We start from the raw sequence: 8,707 nt of genomic DNA, 5'->3' as shown, positions 1-8,707 counted from the left end.
ACTAATGAATGAAATCATAAAGTTTCAATATATAAAATCGACATAAAAAATCCATTGTGTTATATAAACTAGCAACATTTTCAAATGTATTTGTATTTCACTGTATTCAAAAAGCATATTAAGAAAGCTATCCCATTTACAATAGCATGAAAAAACACAAAAGACATAGGAATAAAATTAACCGAGGAAATGAAAGACTCATACTGAAAACTACAAAACATTGATGATTGAAATTTTAAAAGACACAATTAAATGGAAGGATATTCTAAGATCATGGATTAGAAGACAATATTATTAAAATGTTGATGCTATCCAAAGTTATCTATAGATGTAATGCTAGCCCATCAAAATCCCAATGACATTTTTTAAAAAATCCTAAGTTTCACATGAAACCACAAAGACCCCAAATAGCTAAAGCAATGTTGATTACAAAAAAAAAAGATCAAAGTCGGAAGCCTTACACTTCCTGATTTTAAAATATATTACGAAGCTTTAGTAATTAAAATAGCATATATTGGCATAAACACACACATATAGACTAACAGAACAGAATAAAGATCCCCAAAATATACCACACCTGTATGTCAATCAATCTTTGACAAAGCAGTAAGAATGCACAATGGGAAAAGGATAGTCTATTCAACAAATAGTGGTATGAAAACTGGATCTCCATACACAAAAATATAAAATTGAACTTCTATCTTATACCATACACAAAAGTCAACTCAAAGTAAATTAAAGACTTTGACCTAAGTGTTGAGAGGAAAAAGATCACCAATAGAGAATTCTGTACCCTATAAAAACATTCTTTGAAATGAAAGAGAATTAAAGATTTTTCTCAGAAAAAAACAAAAATTGAGAACATTTGTTGCCAATAGAACTGCCTTGCAAGAAGTGTTCAAAGAAATTATTTGAGAGAGAAGGAAAATAGTTTAGGTCAGAGAATCAGATCTAAAGAAAGAAAGAAAGAGAGAAAGAAAGAAAGAAAGAAAGAAAGAAAGAAAGAAAGAAAGAAAGAAAGAAAGAAAGAAAGAAAGGGAGGGAGGGAGGGAAGGAAGGAAGGAAGAAGAAAAAAAGAAAAGAAAGAATGAGTATAAAAATAAGTCAAGGAAAAATAATGTTTTTATTCTTAATTGCTGTAACAGATAAGAGTTGATTTACAATAATATTAGGCTCTAACCAGCACAAAGATAGTGGAGCTGTGGGAATTCGGGGGTACACATGTGGGAACCTGCCACTGCTCATGCCGAGTTTCTGTCATGGATCTGGTTCACTCAAGTATCTAGTTTCTCCCACATCAAAAAGGCGGCTGAGTAGGGGCATTGCACGCCAGCTCTCCGCAGAAGATCAAAGTTACTGGTGAATGCCCAAGTTTTGAGTGGAAAATGGAGAGGAAAAAAAAAAACTAACACTGCTGGAGTGCCAACCCAAGGAGGCTGGAGTGCACAGAGAAATGGGAAGCAGCAGGAATCTGGCTGAGATCAAACCTTGAGGAGCTCAGAGCCCACCAGAAAGTGTTTTCTTGCCTCCTTCATCTCTTTGACAGTCTACTGACTGCTAAACAGTTGAGGAGCCCTTCTGCCCCAGGACCCAGGTAATCAGAAATCTTCCCAGAAATAGAGAACCAAATAGCCAGCAGTGTAGACATGTCAAACCCCTCCCAGACTTGGAGATGGCAGGTGCCATACCAGTTGGGGAGCCACTGCCCTCCCTGTGATCACCTGCCCTTGAACCACCGCTCCACCAGTCCACACTCACACTTCTTCCACCATGTGCTCTGACTCTGGCAAGCACAGGGAATCAGTATGCCCCCAGGGAGTAGTGGGTTCCCTAGAGACCTAACTCTTGGCCCAGACGATTCATAAGAAAGGGAGGGATCTCAACCCACTGAAGTCCCCCTTGGGATAGAAGAAGTGCAAGCACAGTGTCAATTGTCAAAATAGGCAGCACCATTGCCCAAAAGCAGACTCAGAGAGGGGGCCAGCTCTCACACCCTGCCCCTCTTCTCAGAGCATTGTTGCAAAAATGGCAATGGACCTCCCCGTGGAAGACCAGAAAGCTGTGCGGAAAGAAGACAATTCTTACACTTCTCCAGAAGCTCCACGCCCTCCAAAGGTGAGTACTTGCCAGACGAAGATGCTTTTTGTGCTTTGTCTGGTTCCTGAGTCCATGCTGAGGGCCAGGACTCATGACATAAAAAGACCACCTGGACCACATCACCAAGCAAAAATATAGCAAGCAATATCTAAGAAAGTCACTGCAAGAACCTATCTGCAGCCAAGGAACCCAAACAGAGTCATGGTCCTCTGAAAGTTACCAGAAACAAAGCTAATCACCCATATACAACATATACCACCACAAGAGACAAAAGAAAAAAATCAAAAAGCTCCATCCAACTGATAGACAAATCAAAACAAGAAACGTTAGCTTCCTCAAAAGAGAAGAAACTAGTTCAGGAATTTCAACAATTAAAAAAACTAGACTGTTTTGTCACCTCCAAAGCATTTTATCAGCTCTCTAGCAATGGATCTTAACCAGAAAAAAATGTCTGAAATGACAGAGAATTCAGAATACGGATGGCTAAGAAACTCAAATCCAAGAGAAAGTTGAAAACCAAAACAAAAAAGCTAGAAAAATGGTTCAAATTTGAAAGATGACATGACCATACAAAGAATAAACCAAAATAAACTTTTGGAGTTAAAGAATTTACTTCAAGTATTTCAAAATACAGTTGGAAGCCTTAACCAAAAAAAAAAGCCTAACAAACAAAAAAACAGACTAGACCAAGCAAAAGAAAGAACTTCAGAGATCAAAAACCAGTCTTTCAAATCAGCTCAAAGATCTAAAAAAATTTTTAAATAATCAGAGCCTTCAAGAAGTATTGGGACTTTATAAAATCACCAAACCTATAATTTAGCGTTACTGAGAGAGAAGAAAAGAAAGAAACTTGGAAAACATATTTATGAATATAATTCATGAAAATTTCCCCAGTCTTGCTAGGGAAGTCAACAAGCAGATACAATTCAGAGAACGCCTGCAAGATATTATACAAGACAATCATCCCAGAGGCACGTAGTTATCAGACTATCCAAGGTCAACAACAAAGAAAAAACCTTAAAGGCAGCTAGAGAAAAAGACCATATCACCTAAAAGGAGACTCATAAGACTAACAGCAGACCTCTCAGTGGAAATGTTACAAGCCAGAGGGATTGGAAGCTTATTTTTAGCATTCTTTTAAAAAAAGAAATGCCAGTCAAGAATTTCTGACTTTGCCAAGCTAAGCTACATAAATGAAGGAGAAATAAAGTCTTTCCCAGACAAAAAAATTGCTAGGGAATTTGTATTCACCAGACTGGACCTGCAAGAAATGCTTTAGGGAGTTCTAAAATGAAATGAAAGAATGATACTTTGCACCACAAAAACACATGTAGCACAGAGCTCACAGACCCTATAGATCAACTATACAATGGACACTGCAAAGACTCTAGCTAACAACACTCTATCAGAAACAAAACTCCACATATCCATATTAACCTTAAATGTCAATGGCCTAAGGGTCCCACATAGAGTGGCAAATTGGATGAAAAAAACAAAAACATCCTTCTATTATCTTCAGGAAACCCATCTCACATCTAGCAATACCTATAGGCTCAAGGTAAAGGGATGTAGAAAGTTTTATCATACAAATGGAAAACAAAAAAGATCAGAGGTTGTTATTCCTGTACCAGGTAAAATAAACTTTAAACCCTTTTAATAAAACAGACTTGCATACTCAGGATAAAGTCCTTTTAATAAAGGACAGTGGGGACATTATATCATGATAAAGGAGTCAATTAAATAAGCATATTTAACAATCCTAAATACATATGTGCCCAACATTGGAGAACCCAGATTTATAAAACTATTACTGAAACCTAAGAAGATTTAGGCAGTCACACAGTAATAGCAGGGGACTTAGCTCCTCACTGACAGCAATTAGACAGATCATTGAGGCAGAAACTGACAAATTCTGGACTTAAATTGACTAATTGGACTTAGTAAGCATTGGCAGAATTTTCAGCCCAACAACCATGGAATATACATTCTTCTCATTGGCACATAGAACATATTCTAAGATCTGTCACACACTCGGTCATAAAGTAAGTCTCAGTAAACTAAAAAAAAGTTGAAATCATATCAAGCATCTTCCATGACAGCCGCAGAATAAAAATAGAAATCAATATCAAGAGGAACTCTCAAAACCACACAAATACATGGAAACCAAACAACTTACATCTGAATAACTTTTGGGTAAATTATAAAATCAAGATAGAAATTTTGAAAAGAGATTACTTCAAATGAATGTAAATAGAGATACAACATAGAAAAATATCTGGGTTGGCACAAAAACAATGTGAGGAGGAAAATTTATAGTGCTGAATGTCCACATCAAGAAGATACAGAGCTAGTAGAAGAAGAAAAATAACCAAAATCAGAACAGAACTCAGGGAAATTAAAACCCCCCAAGACCCATACAAAGGATCAACATAACAAATCATCATCATAATGGAATTAAACTAGAAACCAATAACAGAAAGATAACTGAAAAACTCCAATATATGTGTAGATTAAATTATATAATTCTAAATAACACGTGAGCCTGGATAAAGAAGAAATTTTAAGAAAATTTTAAAAATATTTTGAACTAAATGAAAATAGAAAACACAACTTATCCAAATTTGTGGGATGCAGCAAAAGCAGTGCCTGGAGAGAAATGTGTAGCATTGAATGAATAAATTGGAAAAAAAATTAAATAAAGCATCTAAATTTTCACCATAGGAAACTAGAAAAAGAAAAGTACATTAAATCAAAAGTAAATAGAATAAAATAAATAATAAAAACTAGAGCATATATCAGTGAAATTGAAAATAATAAGTTAGTAGAAAAATAATCAATAAAACCAAAATCTGGTTCTTTGAAAAGATCGATAAAATTGATAAGCCTCTAGCAAGGCTAAGAAAAAAGAGGACACAAATTACTGATAACAGAATAAAAGTGGCAATAACACTATAGATGCAATGGATGTTAGAAGGATAAGGAAGAACTACTAACAAAGTCTATGTTCACCAATTTGATAGCCTACATGAAATGGACCAATTCCTTAGACAACATAATCTGCTAAAACCCACAAAGAAGAAATAAACAACTTGAGTAGACCTATATCTATTAAAGAAATTAAATCCACGGTTAATAACTTTTTACAAATAAAAGCACCAACTCCAGTTGGGTCCATTGGGTGAATTCTACTGAAGATTTAAGGAGAAATTATATCAATTCTCTTCTATTTCTTTTAGAGATAGAAGCAGAGTGAAGATGTCCTAACTTATTGTATGAAGCCAGCATACCAGACAAAAACATTATAAGAAAATAAAACTACAGTCTAATATCTCTAGTGAACAGAGGTGCAAAAATCTTCCAAATAATTTAGCAAGTCAAATCTAGCAATGTAAAAATGGTTTATATACCACAACTAAATTTTTGTTTGTTTGTTTGAATTGGGATCTCACTTTCACCCTAACTGGAATGCCTTGGCATGATCACGATGATGATCATTGCTCACAGCAGCCTTGACCTCCCGGGCTGAGGTGACCCTTCCACCTCAGCATTCCTGAGTAGCTAGGAGTACAGGCATGCACCACCATGCCTGGCTAATTTCTTGATTTCTTCTGTAGAGACATGGCTTTGCTATGCTGTCCAGGCTGGCCAGATGGAATTTATCCCAACTATGCAAGACTGAGTTTCAACATTTGAAATCAATTGATGTAATCATTATATCAACAGGCTAAATGGTAAAAAATTACATAATTATATTAATGCCAAAAATGCATTTGGCAAATTCCAATACCCATTCATGACTAAAACTCTCAGTAAAGTAGTAATATAGGGAGACTTCCTCAACTTGATAAATAATGTCTAAAAACAGTTCATAGCTAACATCATATTTGATGGTAAGACACTCAAAGCTTTTCACCTAAGATTAGTAAAGAATTTCCCATCTCACCACACCTTCCAACACAATATTGGAAGTCCTAGTTAATGCAACAAAACAAGAAATTGAAATATGCAAAATGGGAAGGGAAAAATTAAAATATCTTTATTTGTAGATAACAGGATTTTTCTATGTAAAAAAAATCCACAAGAAAAAACAAAAAATATCCTAAAACTAATAAACAACTAAAGTAAGGTTCAGGATACAAGGCTAAGATACAAAAGTTAATTGTATTCTTATAAATTAGCAATGAACAAGTGGATAAACAAATGGCATTTACATACATGATCTGCATGCAGAAAGCTACAAAACTATAATGAAAGAAATCAAAGAAGAACTAAATAAATGGAGAGATACTTTATGCCCATGGAGAGGAAGATCCACTATCATCAAGAAGGAATTCTTCCCAACTTGGTCTATAGACTCAATGCCAAACTTATCAAAATTCCAGAAAGTTCTTTTGTGAATACTGACAAACTGATTCTAAAGTTTATATGGAGAAGCAAAATAACCAGAATAGTCAACACAATATGTAAGGAGAATAATGAAGTTGGAAGACTGACACTACTGAACTTCAAGACTTGCTGTAAAGCTACAATAGTCAAGACTATGTGGCACTGGTTAAAGAATAGACAGACACATAGATCAATTGTACAGAATAGAGAGCTCAAAAATAAATTTACATACATATAGTCAACTGATTGGACAAAGTAGAAAAGGCAACACAATGAAGCAAAAATAGTCTTTTTAACAAATGGTGTTGGGACAACTGGACATCCACACACTAAAAAATGTATTTCAGCATAGACCTTATGCCCTTCATAAAAATTAACTCAAAGTGGATCAAAGGCATAAATGTAAAATGCAAAACTATAAAACTCATAGAAGATAAAATAGGAGAAATTATAGATGACCTAAGTTATAGCGTTGACTTTTTAAGTATTACACCAAAGGCAAAGTCCATGAAAAAAATAATTGATTCCTTAGACTTCATTAAAATAAAAAGCTTATGCTTTTCAAATGACAATGCTGAGACATTGGGAAGACTAGTCACACACGGGGAGAAAGGAAATATTTGTAAAAGGTACACCTGATAAAATACTATTTTTGAAATATGTTTTTTAAAAAACTCTTCAAATCAACAATAAGAAAAATATTTAAAAATGGGCCAAAGACCTTGAGTCACTTCAGCAAAGCAGATATACAGATGGAAAACCAACATATTCGACATACGAAAAGACGCTTCACATCATATGTCATAGGGAAATGTAATCAAAACAACAATAAGATACAGCAATATACCTATTAGAATGCACAAAATCAAGAACGCTGAAAACTCCAAATGCTGGCCAGGATATGGGGCAACTAGAAATCTCATCCATTGCAAGATGGTATCGCAACTTAGGAAGAAAATTTCTTACAACACTAAATATACTCTTAGCATGTGATATAGCAATGGCATTCCATGGCATTCACCCAAATGAGTCAAAAACATGTTCGCGGAAACACCTGCACACAAATGTTTATAGCAGCATTATTCATAATTGCCAAAACTTGGGAGCAATCAAGATGTCCTTCGGTCGGTGAATAGGTAAATGAGTTGTGGTACATCCAGACACTAGAAGATTATTCAGTACTAAAAAGAATTCTGTCAAGCCATGAAAAAGCATGGAGAACCTAAATAGCTATTCCTAAGTGAAAGACGCCAACCTGAAAAAGATGCCAATCTGTATTATGCCAACTATGTGACTTTCTGGAAAAGTCGAAACTGTGGAGAGAGTAAAAAGATCACTGGTGGCCAACGGTTGCAGAGGATGGGGGAGATTGTTGAATGGGTGGGGCACAGAGAATTTTTAGGGCAGTGAAACTACTCTATGTGATGCCAAAATGGCAGATCCATGTCATCATATATTCATCCATGTTGGGAGTCAGTCTTGGAGGCCTGTCTGATTGACAAAGTCTGGGTGTGTTGAGGACCCCCGGCCGCAAAGCGAGTCCGGGCAGTTGAGGCCCTTTTGTCTTTTGTCTTTGTTGTTGGTATAGTTGAAGAAATTTTGTGTAGTCGTGGAAGAAGAAGATGGTATGTTTATGTGAAGAATTATAGTTAACTTGGAAATGTCCATTATCGGTAACAAATGGAACCCCTCTGGTGGGAGAAGTTGATATGAGGGAGGTTATGCGTGCATGTGACCAAAGGGTATACGGGAAATCTCTGTACTTTCCTCCCAATTGTGCTGTGAACATAAAATACTCTTTGCAAAATTATATCTTAAAAAATAAACCAACAAAATCCACGAGAAGAGATACTCTCTTCTTGAAAGGTAAAATATTATTTTAAAAATATTTAAAATGCCTCGTGGGGATCATTGCACTGTCCCTCAATGATAGTCTCTTCTCTCACTTTATGTAATTAGATTCACCTCTTCCTTTCTCTTTTAATTCGATCATCGCTCTGATAGTTTGCTATTTAACTATGCCACTGTTAAGCAATTTTGAGGCAATGTCTGAAGGAATTTTACTTAGTTATCAATACCAAAGGCTCTGGGATCTTATAAAGCTGGGAGTTAAATCCTGGCTCTGCTAGCCATGTGACCTCAAGCAAGCCTCCTAACCTCTCTGAACGTCATTTCCTGATTAATATAATGGAGTCAAAAATAGGGTTATAATAAGGAATGGGAT

Source organism: Carlito syrichta, unplaced genomic scaffold (genome assembly GCF_000164805.1).
Source record: "Carlito syrichta isolate Samal-C Ts95f unplaced genomic scaffold, Tarsius_syrichta-2.0.1 Scaffold307967, whole genome shotgun sequence".
In the NCBI taxonomy this organism is placed as follows: domain Eukaryota; kingdom Metazoa; phylum Chordata; class Mammalia; order Primates; family Tarsiidae; genus Carlito; species Carlito syrichta.
This window is presented reverse-complemented; position numbering follows the sequence as displayed.